Raw genomic sequence first — 22252 nt, 5'->3', positions numbered from 1 at the left:
ATAGGCTTGCTGCTTACTAGTGATGGATTTGGTATGTCCTCGCTTTGTAAATACTAGGGCGAGGAAGATGAATAAGGAGATAATCGGCTGGTTACATATTGGTAATCTTCGTTACTCTGAGTCCTAGTTTTACTTGTCACAGTCCTTGTTTTACTACCCACCCAGTCCCTGATATTTGGTGCCCAGAGCCCCTTTTAGAGGTATGATAGTTTAGGAAGTATTGCAGTGAGTTTTTGTTTTTATAGATGAATAATATATTGTGCCTTAACTTCTCCAATGCATTTCTTCCAACATGAATTATATGGATCATTTTGGAATAAATTAATCTACACAGTTATAAGGAGTGCAAATTATTAACCCTGGGCGTAGTGTGTGTAGCGGGGCTACGCGGAGTGCCACGGAGCTGGCAACAAACTCTGTGGGACTCCCACCCGCTCATTTCTTACGAGAAATGCACATGCTGGGGCATGCGCGCATGCACAGTTTTCTTAAGCAGTATTTCAAATGGCAAAGAAGAGGAGGAGGGCAGCCCGGGGACACCATGGTTAAAAGGTAAGTTTTTTTTAATTGCTTTAAATTAGTTTTAAGTTATATATTAATAGGGGGTGGAGGCGGGCGGCGGGCCAACTCCTCTCCACTGCGGAGTGTGTGGAGCTTTGCCTACTCCGCGTTCTCCGTGGAACGCAGAGTAGGCACGAATCCGCACACTCCGCGGAAGGAGCGGAGTTCTCAGCCCACGGTTACAAATTATGCACTCAGTTAAGCATTTATTAATGGCTGTCAGTTCATCAAAATGCCTGGAGAAGTGCCATCACACCTCCTTTGATTGTCATGACCTCACTTGAAGTAACATCATATGATCGTTGATTTTAAATCTTGCCAGGACGTGATATCACATGACTTTAACACTAATGACACCACAATAATTGTCCTTGCTGAAGTTCCATAATAACTGCATGATTAACATAACATCACAACACAGACAACTGTCTATTTTAGTTGCTACCTATAATAGGGTGCTGACATTATTTGCTGCTGGACGTGTTCTTTTAAAGAGGATATAGTACCACAACACATAGAACAGCACTCATAACTTAAATGAATCATAAACTTTGCTTTTCTGATTTTATATAGTGTAAATCAAAGTGAGAAACGTATTGATAAATCTAATGGAAAGGAAAAAAGAAATTAACAATAACAATGGTAATTATATCTATATGTATTAATTGATATAAAACATATATTGAGTATGAAAGATAGTATGAGCCTAAAGTATTCCATATTAATATCACATTTTAATATATGCTCATTTTCAAGGAACTATCACTTGTGTGAAGTAAAGATGTGAAGTTTTATTGAAAACACATCAATTTTTGACACATATTGAAACATTGGAAACAACTTGTTTGAAAATGTCTCACTTTTAGTTCATATTTTATGTAATCAGAAAAGTGTGCATTGCACTGCTTAATCTAGAAGGTAATGTCCCAGTCCCAGTGGAAGCTGCAGAGAGTAGGCTGAGTGCATCAAAGCATTGTTTGCCTTCTGTTTTTGTCGAGGCAGCTGATCATCTTTGAAAGTGGTTGGGCATAATTCCTGCTCAGATTTAAAGTGACTAAATGAAGCACGTGAGCCTGGTCCCTTCCACGCAGAGTTCAGGGGAGTTCCCACATTAAAATTTTGGGAAAAGGGTCATATAGGACATTCTATAGCACAATTTTCAAATCGTTTTGTTAAAAAAAACATAGGCAGTGCAATTTAATCTATTGAATATTTAAGTCCTATCATGGGGTGGAAGGCCAAACAAACCTGATGCTTTCCATGAGTTCACCTTTTAAAAAACAATGCACCAAGAATGTACCCTGTATATCAAAAATTACCCCCATTGTGCCAGGGCCCGCCTTTTGTTATAGGTTCCCCCTCCCCCTTATGCCACAGGTGCCCCCCTAGGTCAAGAATTATATACAATATGCTAGTGCCAGAACTTTTCCATTAGTTAGATTACCATGGATGAAACGCATGTCAAACATTGTCTCTAGTATGGCATAGTTAACCATGTCAATTCATTCCACGTCTGTCCTCCCTTATTCCAAGAATTACCCCAATGTGCTAGCTATACCTCCATAATACATTTGTGACAAAGCATCTGGGTTAAACGTTGTGAATTGAAGAAACAAGAGCCATTGATTTACAACCAGAAGGTGTGTGTGATATCATGTGATTGTAGCAGAATTAAGACAAAAATTCATATTGCTGATCTCTTAGTTTAGTGTGCATCAAAAAGTTTAAAGAGATAGAGCATGGAAGTCTCATATTAAAATGAGGTGTTGTAGTTCTATGTTAAACATATAGTGCAAGGAATATGTGCAGAGATGGTGAGATGGGATTCCAGGTTTTCAGAGCACACGCTCATAAGGATTGGGTCGTTATGTGATGCTTCTTTAATGAGGTCTGTTCCATCAGCAGGGACTCAGAGCTCAGAAGAGAGTATTGATCCCCGGAGATTGTTGCCTTATTTGCCATGAAGTACGGAGTGCAGTGTGTATTAGTCTATGTGGTAAGCATCTAATTTCAATTGGGCACCATGGTACCATTCTAGGGTGCAGATATAATATGCTTGAAATGTTTGCTCCAGAGATAAGTAATCCAAACATCGTATATGGTAGACCTGAATAGGGCTTAGTACACTTTGAGATTACCTGTGAGCAGGGAATTACTGTAATCAAGTCTCCACAACACCAGGGACACGAGTATTGTCTTGAAATCTTGTTCTGTGATGAAAAGATTGCATCAAAAGGAAGTCTTAGCGGGGGGCGTGGCTTGAGCGCCGCACAAGATGGCGGCTTGACTGCGGAGCTCCGGACATCGAGCGCCGATACCAGCGGCTTTCTCATCTTTTACTGCACCTTTCTGGACGCCGATTTCATTTTCTTGCGTCGGAGCATGAGGTGAGCAGATTGACACCGCCTGCGTCCCTCTACTCCGTCTGAATGCATTTTCTTCGTGACTGACGCGGCGCGCTTTCCAGCGGCCGCCATTTTCTTTCAACTTTGCCGCGTCTCCGGTCTCTGTCAGCGGAGAACATGCGCCACGGTGCGGTGCTTTCCTTGTGAAACGTAATTAATGCAGCAAAGATGATATGCGCAATGTTGATGTTCCTTATTAGCTGATTCCTCCTGTTGGCGTTTTTCAGCCTTTGGTGCCCCTGTTTCTTCACGCTTTCTTCACGCTGAATGCTGTTTTCAAGCTGAGTTCATCATTTGAGCGCCGCTCTTCAATGGAATTCACCGAACAGGATACCATTTGTTTCTGGCTACCCTCAACAATGTCTATCTGTTCCTCCACATGATGCAGACGGTTTCCCTTCTCATGCTCACCATATGCAGTGTAACTCCAGTCTTTTTGCGTGCACCTTTATTTTATTGATGTCTTTTGTGTGACGCATTTTTCTTTCATCTGCGTGACACGGTCCTGACATCAATGTGTTGAGCTCTACCTTCCACAACACTGCTATTTTGTCATTTTGAGGGGTGCCTTCTTCACAGAACTTATATCTTCTGAGTCTACAGGAACATTATTATTTATCTCCCATACCATATATGGGGAAACTGCGCACTCTCAAGCTCACGGCTTCCAAAACCAAACTGCCTCTTTCCTCTGACTCTGACTCGACGACGCAGGCCATGGAGGACACCATTCCTTCTAAAGCGGATGTCACTCGTGGGGCAATTCCTAAGGCTACTGTCACCAGTAAACTTCCACAACCTGGCTCCACGAAACGTCACAAGAAAGATCCTCCATCTCCAGGTTCTGAGTCATCATCCGCATCCATGGATCTTATTCTTGAAGAACTCCGAGCACTTAAACCCTTCATGGCTGAAACTACTAAAACACTGCAATTTCTTCATGATAAATGGTCCACTCTCGAATCCAGAGTCCTGTTAGTGGAACAATCAACGGAGGCTCTACAAACTTCCTGCTCTAGAATTTCCACATTGGAGAAGGATGTCTCTCTCTTAAGACGACAGACAGAAGAGTTGGAAAATAGAAATCGTCGCAATAACCTACGCCTTTATAATCTTCCAGAGCTCACAGAAGGGTCCAATCCAACCTCCTTCTTCCAAACCTTTTTACCAAAAATTTTGGATCTTCCATCTTCTGTCACACTTAACATTCAACGTGCTCATAGACTGGGTCCGAGAGTTTCCTCCAAACCCCGCGGAGTCATCATGCTCTTCCTACAATATACCGATTTACTTCAGGTACTTTCGGCAGCCAAAGCAAAGAAACAGATTATATGGGAAGGTCACCGTCTGTATCTATCTCAAGATGTAGCCAAAGTGACAGCTGACCGCAGGAAACAATTTCTTGATCTACGACCACGATTGCGAGACCTTGGTGCCAGATTCGGTCTCCTTCATCCTTGCCTCTTCAAGGTTACGTATAAAGAAAAGACAACGACTTTTGAAGATCCACGAGTCCTTGAAGAATTCCTCCGTCACCATGAAACCATCAACATGGACACTGCAAGACCAGTTTAATAATTTATGTGTTTTCCTGATTGACTAAATATTTATCCTTTTGTTTCCCTACTGTGCCTAGTATCGACTTCCCTTATCCTATTGTATGCACATATCTCTTGTTTACTTCGTTCTAATGTTGCGTAGTTCCTACATTTGGCGTTCTTATGTACTCCTAACTTCTCTTCTCCATTTTTGTCTCATCACAGATTTTCTCCTTCTGTTCCCCGTCCCGGTGTAGTTTCTGCTCCCTTCAATTGATCCTAAGCTGGTTCCTCCGGTGTTCGATGACGTGAGTTTCTGTTGTTGATGTCGTCCTCTTCTGGCGTCGTCACCCCCCAGTTCTCATTTGTATTTGTTGTTATGTCTCTTCTCTTGCCTTGTTCTCTCTTATCTTCTTTTATACTCTTTTCTTTCTCTCTTATTTTTCTTACTCTCACCTTTTCTCTCTATCTCTCTCATACATCTGTTCTTGCAATCTTACTACTTCTCTCAACATTTCTCAACTACTTCTCTATTCCACTTTATCTTTTCTCTTATATCATTCTCATGCTAATGTACATTCCGAGTAGTCACCTGGAATGTTAAGGGGTTAAATAACCCCATTAAACGTCAACGAGTTTTAACGCATTTAACCAGACTTAAGGCAGATGTAGCCCTCCTTCAAGAATCCCACCTTACAGATTCAGAGGCTACTAAACTTAAACGATGTTGGGTGGGTCATGTTCTCTATTCACCTGCTGTAGGTAAGAAAAATGGTACAGTTATACTCTGTCATAAAAAGTTAAATGTTTCAATTGTATCTCAAGAGTGCGACGATGATGGTCGTTGGGTAATTGTTAATCTTCTTATAGATAAAATACCTCTAGTGATTTTCAATGTTTATGCCCCAACTGGTGTTGATAAACTGTTCTGGCCTGCTATTTCGAACAAACTTGTTACCCTCAATGACCAATACGTTATTCTTGGCGGTGACTGTAACCAAGTTTATGACCCCTTTATTGATAGAAATTCAAAAGTTAAATTCGTTCCTTCCAAGATGCACACCCAGTTTATCTCCTCTATACAGAATAATGCATTAGTTGACATTTGGAGGCTTTGTCACCCTGACCTCAGAGAATACTCTTTTTACTCCCCTACACATCACTCCCAATCACGTATTGATTACCTTTTTCTTAGCAAACCATTGGCTCAACTTGCCATTCATTCAGATATAGGCTCCATTCTAATTTCAGACCACGCTCCCGTTTTTGTGGACATTGATCTTATTCCCTACTCCCCTCATTCAGGCCGTTGGAGATTTAATAATTCTTTACTCCTTGATTCTAATTTTTGCACCCAATTTAAGCAATTTTCTACTGAATTTTTTACACTTAACCATCTTCCTGAATCCCCCTTTGTTATGATTTGGGACTCGTTTAAGGCAGCTGCACGAGGTTTTATCATTAATTTTGTTTCCCAAAAGAAAAAACAATCAATCTCTAAGTCAACTCAACTCTTGGATAAAATTAAGAAATTGGAATATGCGTACTATAACTCAAATTCTGAATCTTCTCTACGTGAATTAATCGCAGCCAAATTTGACTTCAATAAATTCACCACCAACGCCGCCTCTAACTCTCTTCTAAAATGCAATTCCCGCTACTACGGCGGACAAAACAAGATGGGCAAGCTCCTGGCCAATTACCTTAAGATACGTAAAGAACGTACAAAAATTGAATCCTTGCAAAGCCCAAATGGAGTATCTTTCTTTAAAGATAAAGACATACTAGCTCAATTTGTTTCCTTTTACCAAAATCTCTACACTCCCGAATCTATTCCCGACCCTCAAGATCTTCTTTCATACTTTCAAAACATCCCTCCTCCAGAAGCTTCCCATCTTGACTTTCACTCATTAGACTTGGACATTAGCCAATCGGAAATTTCTCATGCAATCTCTATTCTTCGTCGAGGTAAAGCCCCAGGGCCCGATGGTTTTACCATTGAATTCTATAATCACTTCTCCTCCCTTCTTCTCCCAAAATTGCATTCCCTATTCCAATCTTTTGCGGCCTCCGGATCCTCTCAAGGAACTTTCCAAGAAGCATTGATTTGTTTAATACCTAAACCAGATAAAGATCATACCTTTTGTAAGAACTATCGTCCCATATCACTAGTAAACACTGATTATAAAATTTTCGCCAAAATTATAGCTCTCCGACTAGATCCCTTATTACCAGAACTTATAGGTCCTGAACAATCCGGTTTCGTTAAGGGTCGCCTATCATCAGATAATTCTCGTGTCTTCTTTAATATTTTGAGTAAAGCTCCATCCCTTTCTTCCCCCCTTGCTGCTATTTCCCTTGACGCTGAAAAAGCATTCGACAGAATTGGTTGGGACTTTATGTTCCAAGCTCTCCAATGGTTTGGCTTCCCCCCTAAATTCATATCTCTAATATCTCTACTATACTCTAGCCCCCATGCTTCAATCTTTGCAAATGGTATGATTTCCGATTACTTTCCTCTCCAAAGAGGGGTTCGTCAAGGATGCCCACTATCTCCTCTATTGTTTATTATAGCCTTAGAACCCTTTTTAACTAAGATTAGACTTGATGACACGATTACTGGTTTCCAATATGGTCCTCACCAACAAGCTAAATTATCTGTATACGCTGATGACATTTTATTTTATTGCTCAAATCCTCAAACAACTCTCCCTTCCTTCCTTCGTCAAGTTTCTTCTTTCTCTACTGTTTCAGGATATCGTCTTAACACAGATAAATGTGAAATCTTACCTTTAAACCCCTTATGCCAAAAACATCTCTTTGACTCTTCTGGTTTTTCCTGGCAGCCCATAAAGATTAAATACTTAGGTATCTGGTTTGCCCCCCGTATTCCAGACACTCTTAAATTTAATTTCGAATCTCTCTCTAACAAAATCAATACATCAATAACGCGTTGGAATCCTCTATTCCTTTCTTGGTGGGGTCGATTAGATTCCATCAAAATGATGCTAGCACCCCTAGTCCTCTATTCTGTTTCCATGATTCCCATCCGTATTCCAGATCATTACTTCAAATCGATAGATTCCCTTCTATTAAAATTTTTATGGAAAGGCAAAAAATCTCGGATAGCGCTCTCTTCCCTGAAAAAAGACAAATCCCTTGGTGGTGTCAAGTTCCCCCACTTTAAGTCGTATCATAACGCATTCTCTTTAAAACAATCTATGAGATGGCTCTCTTCAGATCTTCCTCGCATTCCTCCCCTATGGCTCACATTAGAATCTTCTCTTCTTCATCCTTACGATTTTCGAGAAGTCCTCTCCTTTACCTCTAAGGTGTCATCCATATGTTCCCCCATCATTTCTCACTCTTGCTCTCTTCTTCGTCCATACTTAGTATCCACCTACCCATCTGCCTCCTCCACCCACGCTCAACCTATCTGGCATAATAAATTCCTCAAAATTCGCAACCGTTCCTTATATTGGAAATCCTGGCACTCCCTTGGTCTAAAATGGATCTCACAACTTCTCTCAGATAATCAGCCTCTTTCTTTCCAAGACCTTCAAACACAATTCTCATTACCTGCCTCATCCCGTAAACAATATTTATCGATACTTCCATCCCTTACTCAATATCTTTCTTCACTCCCAACCTCTAACTCTATCCCTACCACACATCTTTCGATTTCTAATGCTATTGATCAATCTCTTTCTGCGTCATTTATTTATAAATCTCTACAATCCTCTGCTGATCGTACAAAATCTAAGGTTGAGTTGGCTTGGGAAGAAGATTTATCTCACACATGGTCCATTATTTTATGGGACAAAATCTGGTCTAAGATTCATAGTACATCCAGAGCTGCAAATACCACACAAACCTTATTCTTTATTTATAATCGTATATTATTCACTCCATTATTCCTGTCCTCCTTTTCCCCAGACACTCCATCTACTTGTTGGTCCTGCACATCCCTTTCAGCTGATTTGAAACACATGCTATTTGAATGTCCCCCTATATTACGTTTCTGGCACTTAGTTTGGTCCCAGCTACAAAAAAATTTCAATTTTACGGTTTCATTCTCCATTTCACACATTTTCTTAGGTTCCCTCTCTCCCACCCTTGTTGAATCCAGCTCCAACCACAAATTACTTGACCTATGCATAGCCATTGCTTTCCACCATATCACATCACACTGGAAACAAGCTAATGATGTTTCTTTTACTGCATGGTGGAATGCTGTTTGCTTTAATCACCGACTTGACACTAATTTTGTCTCTCCTATCTCCTTAGCAATCAAACGTGATCTCTTATGGCTTCCCCTCACTGACTATCTATCCACAGTTGCTAAACCTCCTTCACCACTTCCGATACGTACGGTTGAAGTTTGTAAACCTCCATGAATGCATTACCTTAATTTATTCGATTACCATATTATCATTTACAGCTGTTTTATCATATTTTTAATCTGCTTTCATATTTTAAGATATCTCCTCATCCCCCTATGTTCCTCATATTCATTACCTATTTTTTCATATTTTATGCTTCAGTTTCCTGAATGTAATTCGCTAATATGTAAGATTGATCTCATTTTCTCATAACTCTTGATTGTTTCTTCATTTTCTGTCTTTGTTTCTGTATATTTCAATAAACTTCAAACTTAAAAAAAAAAAAAAAGGAAGTCTTAGCTGAAATTGTGTGATGTCCCCATTGCTTGGGTGCTTGTGGTGTCTTTTGTAGAGATGGCATGGATACCAACCTATTTTGTGCTTTTATTAATTTCTGGATCACTGATGCATAAATTGAGAGCCCTACCATGAATGGACAGGATTGCTTTTTTCAGCAAAGAGATAAAAAGAAATTCAGTTTCATCTGCGTGTAATTTAGGGCGGGTACTGTCATTCATGTGGAAATGGTTTCAAGCGCTAAGACTGGCTGTGTGATATATGTCGGGTTGGACACTTTAATACGCAACTGTGTCATCACTTTCTGGTGGTAAAATATGCTAGAATGGCGATAAGACCAGTCTGCGAAATTTCTTATGAAGTTGAAAAAATTGTTGTGAGACTTTTTCCATAATCTTTTATTAGAACAATTATCCGCAGAGTTGCCCTTCAAGGTGAGGTGCCAATAATGAATGTACCAAGACACGATTATAAACATCTCTAGTGCAAGTTGTGCATCTGATCTTGAATATTCGAATAATAATAACATTCTTGACAATTACATAACTTTTTCTCTTATGTGTTTTCCTTCTGGAGAATGAAGGACATAACCACTATGGTATAGTTGGCACCACTGGGAATTCATACAGTGAAAAAATAATACAATAACCGATTTCCCTCTGACTACAGTGATGAAACAGCTTCACTAGATTTTTTCGGTGAGCTTCACTTTCAATGTAAACACAAGTTTAAAAATAATTAATTAGCTTTCTCTTTGGCTACATGGTGAATCAATAACTAGCATTGAATATAAGGAGGCAGTCTGGTAAATATGACATTGATAGTGCACTAAAAGTATTCTAAATCGTTACCCTGTTAAATATAGAGTGTGATGGATGATCGTAAAGGGAAGCAGCCTGTCTTTCCTTGCCATAAATGAAGGATATGTCGAAGTGACGATTGATCCATATGTCTTCTTCTAAACTGCACGCCCGGAGGCTAAATATTGAGCTCTGAGAAATGCCAATGGAATGTCCTGCCACAGCTCAAGGCGGGGAATGGCGAACCAGAGACTTGGCTGGTGCCTTGATCTGGGTTAGATAGTCTTTCACCTCCACGCTGCCGGGTCAAATCCTGCGTAGGTCAGTAGGAACAAGATGTTGTCACCTTCAGAATGTAAGGTTATGACATTTTCAGGTTGACTTTAGTCCTTGATTCCTTTTCAATAGCACTTATGGGCACAGAAAACTACATAATTGTATAATTAGGGTCTTGTACAATATGTGACACACATGGATTTTAAGTAACTATCACTAATTGCCTAAAAAACAATAATGAAGTGTTGTGTGTCAGTCTTAACTAGCATGTCATTTCCGCATCAATTTATGGAACCCATATTTTGATTTGAGCTGAGAGAAGGTTAATTTGTGTATGTGTATCTATGTGTGGTTGTTCAAGTATATGTAATAAGAGGTTCTGGTATATATTATAAAGAGTGTGAAAAGGTCATCACTGTGAAGAATCGGTCTGCACGATAATCTTTGTGGTGCTGTCCTTCCACCATCTCCAGCCATCATTCAGCATTCATGCTTTGCCATTATCATTCATTCCAGTGAAACGAAATGAGTGCATATACACATTTATTGGCAGTAAACCGCACATTGGATGAAATTGTTCATTGTCTGAATGCAGAGACACCCACATAATAGGAAATACAAAAGTATTAACCGTGGCAGAGCAAATGGCCTTTCAGACGCACCAGACGGAACTTAAAACAAGCATTTGCAATGCAATAGGTCTCCCATTACTGAAGGTTTGAGCTAAAGGCGTTGCAAATAATATTGCAACACCAATAGCTCAAACTTTCAGTAATGCGAGACCTCGCGCATTGCAAATGCTTGTTTGTTTAGTACCCAGTATGATACAGATGGTCTATGCAGAGGCTTTTCGCATAAATAACCAAAGCACGAAAGAGACTCGCCCCCTCTCAGAATAACATTGATTCTAAAAAAGACAGCGCATCCGAGCGCAGGCTCAAACCCACATGAATGTAATGTTGGGATTTTATCCTGAAATTGATTTGAATAACAGGATAAATGTTTTCCTGTGATGTGCTAAATCCATAATTTACAGTTTGAAATACAGCATTCCAGTCACAGCTGCAGATGTGCAGGATAATAAATGCTTTCTAATGTCTACAGTAAAATAACCGACTATTTATTAAATAATAAACCTGCATCTCCTAGATCTGACTTGACATCTTTCGGGCACCTGTCTCCATTCCGCTGTCGACACCGTTCAAAATTCAAAATCCTGAAAGGAGATGGTGTGCTTTATACTGAATTATTGAGTAGAAGCCGGACTGTACCACCCACTGAGGACTAAAACGTCTCATGGTACTGGGAAGAATGCTTTTGGATATGCACATATATATCGAGACCAATTCCGCTCCTAAACAAAGAATCACCAACACCGTGGATGATTGAACACCAAATTTATTGCACTAAGAGGCCCTGGCGTGTTTTGACTGATTAACCGCCTTGCTTACACTCCATATATATATATTCCTTCACTCGTGCTCTTGTTGTTTCCCACCGCTACCCCTGATCGAAGGGCGCGTTGTCTCAGTGGACCTCACAAGAGAGGGTCCGTAATAAATGAACCTCTCCTTCATCAAAAAGGATGATGACTCCACTTTTAATCAATTCAGAATTTTAATGTCAGGCCACCATCGAACGTGTTTCGGCTACACCCAGCCTTTCTCACCAATGCTGAGGCGCCATTACAAACAGTCTTAACTATTTTCATTACCACCTGAATCACTCTCTACGTGAACATTAGTAAAAACAGACTGTTAGTTTTTTAAACTAGTAGACATTTTTGTAGCATTTAAATTCATTTGTCAGCAGATATTTAGAGAATTCCATCATATTATTAATCACAACCATTTGTGAGAAATGTTAAAACTGTACACTAATTTTATGATTTTCAACAAACCACTACCGTATTATCTGTTTTTTAAATCCGACTGATGGTGCTTTGCCAGTTGCATACAATTTAGCTCAAGTGGGTGAACCTGTCAGAAATTTACTTTAGACTTTATAGTCAGTGAAATGAATACTTTACCAATGTTGAATATGATCACTCAATTAGCCTATCAATAAAATGGATGTCAAATGCAGTTATGTGATTAAGCCCAAGTGGGCATTACTGAATATAGTTTTATTGACGGTACAGTATACCCTTTTCTGCTTACCCAGTCTGAAAAAGTGCAATGTGTTTGTGCTATTTAAAATCTAATTTACATGTTAAAACCAAGTTGTAAAGACACAAGAGGTTAATTTCTAGATCCTGTAAATGCGATAATATACATGAGTATGCAAATCCTCTTCAATATTAAGGCCCCCTGGGGTCTTTGTATCAAGCTCTATAATAAAGCATGATTCCAATTTCCTCAGCTGTATTCGACATTTGTCTAACTCTGTGTCTGCCTTTTTTAGTCCTTCCTCACTGTCTGAGTCTGCAGTATATTTAAATCTCAGAGCAACTGACCCTCCAACAAGGCATTTGATTAAGACCCAGGGAGGTTCAAAACGCGTTATGCTAAATCATGTGGATTACCTGCTGTGAATAAAACAGGTTTTTACTTAGCTTTCAATTGAATTGACTTGTGAATCATGCTGGGAAGACAGCCTGATTTTTCTTATGCAAGATGTTAGGCGGTGACGTCGCCAACAAGCCCCGAGCTGCTAGGCTGGGCGTCCGTTTTTGTCAGAGTTTATTTGGAAAGACATGAGCACAGAAAGTGGAAGAAATCAAAGGGGAAACTACAACAAAAAAAGAGGCAACTGGAGACGAAATTAAAGGAAAATCCCAACACAGTCATAAATCTCTCTGACCTACAACTAACCTAGGCAGAAGCCCAACTTCTCTCCTTAGGTTTGACCTACTCCCCAGAAAGTAGTTTTGATTACAGAACCCACACATTGACATTTTCAACTTCATCCGAAAACTCAAACTCATCAAATTTTTCAAAAAGAAACATGGCAACAAACATCCAACTACTGACAACAACGAATTGGTCCACACTCAAAGCACTCTGGCAGTCTCTGATATTGCCACAATCAGAACTATGACAGAAATAGAATCTCCCACTGATAATGCCACAATACAACTACTTTTACACAACGCTGGTATAGACACATCAACCAAAATCACAAGTCCATGTAAGCCACCACCCATTTTCACGCCCATTATGCCCAGAAATGCCATAGAAATCTACAACGATGTGACTGTGGAACAGGTCAAAAATTTGCACAAATGAAAAACCTAAAAGACAGAACGGACATTATCGTCAACAAACCAGACAAAGCGGCAATATCGTCCTATGGCCAAGGAACCTATACATGAAGGAGTCTTTCAGACATCTGCACGATGCAACTTGCTATAGACCTGCCACCATGAAGGAAGTAGTCGCTAGTGGCAAAGAACTCAAAAAGAGCCTCATAACGACTGAACGCAAGGCATTATCAGTAAAGAGGAGTTCAACTTCCTGAACAACCAATTTCTTGTACTACTGATCCTTTAATTTCTGCCAAAGGTGCACAAAGGTACATCACCGGTGCCTGGGAGACCCATCATCTCGGCTCGCCTAAGCCTCTGCGAAAACATATCTATATATGTCGACTACTTTCTGCAAGAGCACGTCATCAACTTACCTACCTACTTAAGAGACACCAGCGACTTCCTTCTCAAAATCAAAAACCAACTGTGGTCACCGGACTGTGTCCTGTCTTGTGACATAACTTCACTCTACACCAGCATACGTCATCCAGAGGGACTAAATGCATGCCATGAATTATTGGCTAAGAGACCTATTCATTGTTACAAACACAATGAACTCATCATGTTTCTCATTGAGTGGTGCCTGCAACATAACGTTTTTATGTTCAACAACAAAACATACCAACAACTCAGGGGTGTGGCCATGGGGGCTTGCTTCTCCCCCGGATACACATGTCTCCATGTGGGCTGGAAGGAGCGGGTCCTCAGGGTCACACACTCAGAATCCTGGTCCAATAACATCCTCTGTTGGCTACACTATGTAGACGATATATTCGCAGTCTGGAAAGGTTCTATTGTCAGTGCATAGACATTCATCTATGAGATCAATTGTAATGACTATAATTTGGAATTCAATGCCACCATAAGCACAGAATCAGTGACATTTCTGGATGTAAAAGTATATGTCTCTGAGTACACACTACTGTACACCCTCCATAGAAAAATCACTGCAGGGAATTCCATCCTACATGCCGCCAGCTTTCACCTGAAACACCTGATAGCAAGCATTCCTTATGGGGAAATGCTGCACTTGCGCAGAATATGCAGCAACACTACATACTTAACCAAGTGCCAATTTGAGTCTCACATGAGATTCACGGCCAGGGGGTACACTGAAAGACGATCAAGGCAGCGATTACCAAAGCTGACTCATTTTCCAGAGAGGCGCTATTATCAAATATAGGAGAGCTAGTTCCATGCATGATGCTGCTGTTAGAAAGAGCCCTGAAATAACTAATCCCACAAATTGGTTATCAGGTGTCAAAGGGTTTTTCAAGTGCAGCAGCTGCAGGGCGTGCAGATTTGGAGTTAACACCACTCAAATCACAGCAGAGTTTAGGGATAAACCCATAGTGAGCCAACAAAAACTCACTTTCAGAACAGAATTCGCAGTTTACATTCTTATCTGCAGCTGCGGGCTCAGGTATGTAGGAAGCACTAAGCTCCAGGAGCACCTATGCATCTTGCAACACATTAGAGCAGTTGTCAACAGTTACCCGGCATATCCTGTTGCCAGGCACTTTAAAGAAACACATCACAACAATTTGGACCACCTTAAATACTGTGTATTTCGCAATGGGAACACAATATGCTATATTGCAGCACACAGACAGAAAGCTTTAGTGAGCTCCTTCCACCCCGAAGTTGCCCAAAAAACGTATGGGGCCTTTACAAAGCGTGCATTGCCTCTCGTGAGATGGAACAACCTGGGCCAGAACATGTCACGCAGGAACACAACACCCTAATTCCGACTAATTGATCCCATTAACATCACCAAATGGGCTGATGCTGGGACCACCGGGTGGGGGCCCATTTATATATGATGCAGCTGTTGAGCCCCTGAGAGACCATGCGAGTGGATATGACTGTCATCTGTGTGGGATGGGTTTCTTGTCAATACAAGCATGTATTTTTTCGCAAGCTGATCTGTGGATATTATGTATTATCACATTTAAAGGTATATTTTGTGCTCATTTTATCACTATCAAATGTATCATCTCGCTTCCTGTATGGTATGTATTAGCTTCTATAAATAAAATAATAAAAAATTTAAAAAATACTGTGAAATTTACTGCATTCCACCACTCAGACATGGGGCAAATAGAGAGAAATTGTTAAGATAACTGGACTCCAAATATATAATCGACTCAACACTGAGGCACCTACAGGACTGAACCTCAGTGAAGACCTTTACAACTTCCTGTAAAAGGAAGTTACTACAGTTGCGCTTACAAACTTTCGCCCATTTGACTTCACTTATTTCCAATATTTAATTAGTGACTCTTGTTTAGTAGATCAATGTTCTCACATATTTTGGCCATTTAGGGAACAACACACATCACACACAGATTTTGACATGCTACATATGTCTGTTATACCACTTAGGCCCACTTAAGTACCCGTACTGGCAGCGGTCAGGGTGCCTGACTCCGGAAACTGGGGGCCCACGGTTCGATCCCCGACGCCGGTGGCAGAACAGCCGAGCACCATGTAACTCTGGGCAATAGCTTGCTTAATCTTCTGATGGCCCCCAGCGCCTTGACACCTTCCGGTAATTGTTTGCGCTTTACAAATACTGGACATTTACATTTACTTAGCATACATAGCAACATGAATTCAAATGCGCTTGCACATAATAGTTAACCGCATGGGCACTAACACGTAAAGGCTGCAATAGATGCGCTTCATCGAATGTTCCTCAGTCAGTGATGATGGCATACCTGGTTCCTTGCATTTTACCTGTGCCACAGAGCATCCATTATGGTTTTCAGGAACAAATACTTGTGTTATCTCATCTAATTATAGAACTAGTTTCAGTCACTAAAATCGTCTTGGGAGACTATCATAACGCCATTTTCCACGCATTGATAATGCCTCTATCTTTGCCCACACTTGCTTACCTCTTAGCACACTGTGCATCACTGGAGTTACAGAATCCTGGGTCATCTGCACTGTTATATAGAGCACTAGTCTTTTGTCTATGTCTGTCACTGAAGTTTGCTTGTCATCTTTGTGCCTAGTCATCGGCTGATGACAAAATGTTTTTACTGCATGCTGCAAAATTGCCACGTTTTTGCCATGTCATTGAAGTTTGCTTCTCATTTTTGCGCATAGTCATTGGCTGATGACATGATGTTTTTACTGCATGCTGTGAAATTGCCATGTTTTTGCCATGTCATTGAAGTATGCTTTTCATTTTTGCGCTTAGTCATCGGCTGATGACATGATGTTTTTACTGCATGCTGCAAAATTGCCATGTTTTTACCATGTCACAATAAACGTAGAAAAGTCACTAATAGATACTGTAAAAACAATGTCCATTTTCAAAGCGCGCTATGTGATCAAGACCACAGGCTTATGGTCGAAACGTGTCAACCTGACATGTTAAAGCAATAATCTGATTCATTGTCTCTTCAACTGGAGTCTGTGCCCTTGTTTGGCCCGCTGCGGTCGTTCACTGGGATCCTGTTTTCATATCTATATAACTATATATGATATATATATAGTTTGGGCGCAGTACCTCTGCTATTAGGTCTAGATGGGCGCCTGTGTGTTACAGGGATATCTATGAGGTAACAGCAAGTTGGGGACCTCAGTTTGGTGCAAATTGACAAAACATTTGGGCCCCCAGGCAGGAAATGGGAGTGAGGTGCGAAAACCCCAAGCACCTCAAGACCTCACATTAGAAGTACTTCATCCCACCACTGTTGGTACAGAAACTGCCTTCGCTGCGACCAGTACCCTTGCCCAAGAAGTAAAAGCCCTCATGGTTCACCATGGTATGTGACCTCCAGCAGCAGAAACAAAACCCCTAGTCACACACCTAAAACCTGCAATAGAATTGGTTTTACGCCTGCCCTGCCCCACCCCTTGCATATTGTGGCAATGCCTGCAGAAATGCTATAGCTAGCGAGCCACTAGTGTTGGTATTTCACACTCAAAGCTCCTGTGTAACGTGTTGTTGCTTGTGGATCACAAGTCACACAATTCTCTGGGAAGACAGCTTAACATCTAGGGAGAATGAATAGAAACCAAACTTGTCACATGACCTATGCCTCCATTGTTCCTTCAGAGCTCCAGTCTGTGGTTGCTATTTTAGTTAATTTGCTGCAGTGCTCGTTGTCTGGTACTGGCATCTAAGGGAACAGTCCTAGGAAGCATCTTGTCCATGCATAAATAAGGAAAGCTGCCCGGCCCTTCTGTGTGATAAAGTATAAGGCACACAATTGATGGACGGAATGCAGTTTGGGCTGGACTGTTCCCATGAGGCACATGGTCAAGATTGATTTGCATATGGCCAGGTCTAAACTGGGGTGGCATGGTGAGCAAAGGAATGATGGATTCATCCCAGATCTCTTGACTGGGGTGAATGTTTTGATTTGCTCTGCATTTCGGCCATCAAGTGTGCATCTTTTGCTTTCTCGCCCTTAGTGTGCCAGGTATGTCCAGATGTGGATCCTGAGCTCACTGTGCCACCGGAATCAAGCTATCCTAGTTGAAGAGAAGAGGGGTAAACCCCCAAAACCGGTCCCAGGATGCTTGTTTCCGGTCCAAGGAGGACCTGGATTGACAGTTCGGGCTGGACTCTTCCAATGAAACACAGGGTCAAGACTGATTTGCATATGGCCAGGTCTAAACTGTGGTGGCATGGTGAGCAAAAGAATGATGGATTTAACCCAGATCTCTTGACTGGGGGTGAATGTTTTGATTTGCTCTGCATTCCGTCCATTAAGTGTGTGTCTTTTGCTTTCTCACCCTAAGTGCGCCAGGTATGCCCAGACGTGGGTCCTGGGCTCACTGTGCCACTGGAATCAAGCTATCCTGGCTGAAGAGGGGTGAAACCCCGAAACTGGTCCTAGGATGCTTGTTTCCAGTCCAGGGAGGACCTGGCTTGGCATTTCAGCTGGACTGTTCCCATGAGGCACATAGCCAAGACTGATTTGCATATGGCCAAGTCTAAACTGGCATTGCATGGTGCGTAAAAGAATAATGGATTTAACCCAGATCTCTAGACTGGGGGTGAATGTTTTGATTTGCTCTGCATTTCGTCCATCAAGTGTGTGTCTTTTGCTTTCTAGCCCTGTGTGATAAAGCATGGCAGGCAACACTGTGTTTGCAAAAGAAAGTGTCCGCAAAAGGTGAGTATTTAAGTGAAAGCGGCATGCATAAATGAAAAAAAGCTGCTCGCCCATGCTTCATGTACAAAACAAAGCGTTGACAAAAGCAAACTGGTCAATTGTTCTGGTGGGGCTGTAATTTAAAGTGAAAATGCTCCTGTTGTGTGAGGAAGCGATGCAAAATAAAGGCTCTCAAACAAAAACAAATGGAACCAGAAGGGTTGCCGAAGCATTGCAGAAGCGTAAAAGCATGCTCTGCCTGCAACATCAGGCAGGAGAAAGCCATGTAAGAAAATAGTGCTCTGAGGCTGTAATTAAAACATACTGAGTAACAAAACGTGTAACGGGGTGTCCTCAAGGGAGGTTACAAGAAGAGAAAAGGCGTTACTAAGGAGGGACTACTAAGCCTATTAACCACTGAATAACCACCATTTACAAAGGATAGGGAGAGGAAGCAACTAAAAAGATGGGCAGAAATTGGGCGGAGCTTCATGCTCATGTCATGAACACAGAATATTCCATGGAGACAGCACAAACGCTGCCTACGGAAGAACTAAAAACATTGAAGAGCAAAATGAACCTCAATGAACATGCATTCCACATACAGTGTTCTGAAATTCTGGGATGCAAAATGTTATTATTATACTATTCGGAGCTATATTACGAGAAATTATGACAGGAATCGTTGTTTCCACACAGATTCCCATATTCCATACCCTTTTCTTTGTGCACAATTCACCAGATGCTTATTGTTAAAATCTGGCTGAGGACAAAGATCAGGACTGCGATATTCTCAGGTAATTTGTAATCCACATTCAGATAGTAACTCCTATTATTGGCCAAATTATGATTTCCATAATGAGGGCCAAATGTCTATATTGGTGCATATAAAGAAGCCATTCAATGCAATCCATTTAAAAGTTGTTGTATACGTTCATGCACCTGGGAATCCTGGCGTGGCTGTTCTGAGTAGGGGTCCATGCGGTATACTAGTTTTAGGCAGCTCCATTTGCTTTTCAAAACTGCAGTGAGAGTCCACTCCTGGGTGCTATAGAAACATGGCATTAGGGAGTGGGTGAGGGGAAGGGTCTGTTGTTAGCCTTAAAACTGTAGAGTTGGCTTACCCAAGGCAAGCCTCTCAGCTGTGGTCCAAGTGAGAGGGTGAGCTGCAGCAGCTCCTTTTTTCCTTAAAATACCATAGGGGTCAGGCTCAAGGGCAGCAATCTAATGTGTGCAGGCCCGAGCCTGAGTGGGTCATTCAGGATGGGTTTTTTTTCTTCACATTTCATTATAATATACAGCATATTATTAACACCTTAGCTGCGTCGAAAGTTCAGCACCCAGTTCTGAACGTTCGAATAACGAGCGCTGGCCCGTCGGCCAACGGTCGTGCGCAGCACTGGCAAGGTAGTGCTCGCGACGACCGTTGGCCGACGGCAGCGCTTAAAGGGTTAAATGGGGACTACAGATCCCAGAATGCAAAGAACAAAACCCGGAATGGTTGCGCTACTCATGCTCATACCTGGGAAACTTGAGAGCTATGTTGGGGACCTTAGAGCTACAGCATATTGTTCAAAATGCCAGGGGCTACATCTTTTCATGTAACTGCAGGGGAGGGAGGATTCAACGCTCATCTTATTAACGGCCCAAGAAAGAGAGGGGATAGGTGCCTTAATGTCAGAAGACTGTTGAGGTGCCAACTGCAAGGGATCTTTATCAATGGTCAGGCAAATAAACATCTCACACTTACTTTTGGAACTACATTGGACAAAAGGAACTCCTGTTATTTACAGTGCTTAGAAATAGCACAATTCCAGGATAAAGTGCTATATAAAACAAGTAATTAGTAACAGTCATTTAAGAATTCCATACACACCTCTGAAATACTTCTGAGATCTTTTGGTTTTGTTTCAGCTATTTTAAGTTTACGTCTGAAAGCAGAAATATGCTGGCTGTTCCTACTTTTTCCAGCTTGAACATAAAAATACTCTTGATTTAATAAGACCTTCTCCCTCTCCACACCCTAGCAGCCCCTATTCTTTACTCAACAGTTTTTCAGGGAGGCCCGACTTAAATACATTTTAGTCAAGAGTGGCAGCACACATGTTTTTTGAACAACTCTGGTCTAACATGTGGCCCTTTAATAGTGGTCGCAGCTTTAGCGGGAATACGGTAACCGTGCATCTGAAAAGAAACGCTCGAACTTTAATTGACGACTTCGCCATGACTAATACTGATCGCGTTTCCCTTTTATACTGGATGCATTGCACTTAGTTTGATTTCCCAAAGAGGAAAATGTACATAGGAAGAAGTCAACAGCTGACAGAGCCACGGAGCTCCTGCTTAAATAAACACAAGTCTGGCCGTTGTATTTATGGTGCGGTCAGTGCAGTCAAAGAAAGGCAGCACACGTGCATAGCATATGTGTCTCACTTAAAGGCGAAATGTCGGATGCCTACACAATTTAAAGTTCGAATTAAACGAATTCTATGAGACTTGCAGTCGCTTAGACTAGATACGCGTTTATTCAATTCAGCTGCAACACTGTCTGGGTATTTGGGAACATACTATCGTAATGGCAACTGACGTTGTCTCCACATTTTTAGAAATATTCATAAACCGAGACAGTTCTTGGAGCATTATTACGTATCTAAATGGCTATGTTTAAAAAACTCTCAAATTACACTGCGCAAATATGCCTCTGAACATCTCTCAATAGGATTGTACCTCTTGTACCGCATATGCCATGCAATAAAGTTGCGCGTGTCAAAAGCTTCTACCTCAACCAAATGTTGTGATGTGAGTGAGTCTAACTGGAGCACTTTTGATTGGCTCGGATGAGATAGTGGCAATTCAGTCGCTCCTCCTGGACGCATGATGATTCCTGAGTCGGTAATGTCCTCAGAGTAATGACTCAGAATGTAATGATGTTCCAAACACAGCGCAAAGGACACACCCGAACTACAATAGTGCCAATGTAGGGTGCTGCCAAGGGGTGCATAGATGCCAGATAACTCATTTGATAAGTTAAATCAAATTTGGAGTGCTTTGCAGCGTAGAGAACATCCAACATATTTGTACTACTGCAGTATATAACCTGCTATCAACTTAAATAAAGAAACATAGGGCCGCAAAACAGGTTATGCAGGCTAGGATCTTCATATCCGAAAGTCTTACAAGCTGGCAAAAAACATCCTTAGGTTTTCCTCAAGGGAAACCACAAAACTCGTGTGAAGTGTTTGAATGCTCTTGCATTAAATGGCGCTTTAAATAAAGGAAAATAACTTACCAGGCAAAGGAGAAATAAAAACTGCAAAACCAAGAAGAGGAAGGAGGATGAGCCCAGACCAACTAGCCCGGCTGAGGCTGGGGAAAACAAAAATAAAATCTATCTGTGAAGGAATGTAGCTTCCCCTTCCAACCCTTTTATGGCAAGGCACGGTGCTATATATAGAGAAGGGTACACGCTTCCACCAAAATTGTAGAGGGAAATAGTTTAAGTGTCTTAAAAATTAACTTACATTCAGAAAAGCACCATACAGCTTGTACATTTTGCTCTCGGCAAATAAACCAAATTATACTGCAGTTAGCAACGCTATAAAAAATGCAACTACGTAAAGCAGTCTTTT

The 22252-nt window shown here is 41.3% G+C and overlaps 1 protein-coding gene across 1 annotated transcript in view; it reads right to left on the bottom strand.

The window, feature by feature from the left end:
• The window catches only part of MYOM2 (myomesin 2), a 731038-nt gene extending 709000 nt beyond the window's left edge, over window positions 1-22038 (bottom strand). The window contains exon 1 of the mRNA XM_086926415.1: window positions 21913-22038. The gene's annotated coding sequence lies outside the window, so the exon portion shown is untranslated. The remainder of the gene's footprint in view (window positions 1-21912) is intronic.
• Between the last annotated feature and the right edge of the window lie 214 nt (window positions 22039-22252).

Source organism: Lissotriton vulgaris, chromosome 6 (genome assembly GCF_964263255.1).
Source record: "Lissotriton vulgaris chromosome 6, aLisVul1.2, whole genome shotgun sequence".
Lineage (NCBI taxonomy): Eukaryota > Metazoa > Chordata > Amphibia > Caudata > Salamandridae > Lissotriton > Lissotriton vulgaris.
The sequence above is the reverse complement of the archived record's forward strand: the minus strand, read 5'-3'. Positions and strand labels throughout refer to the sequence as shown.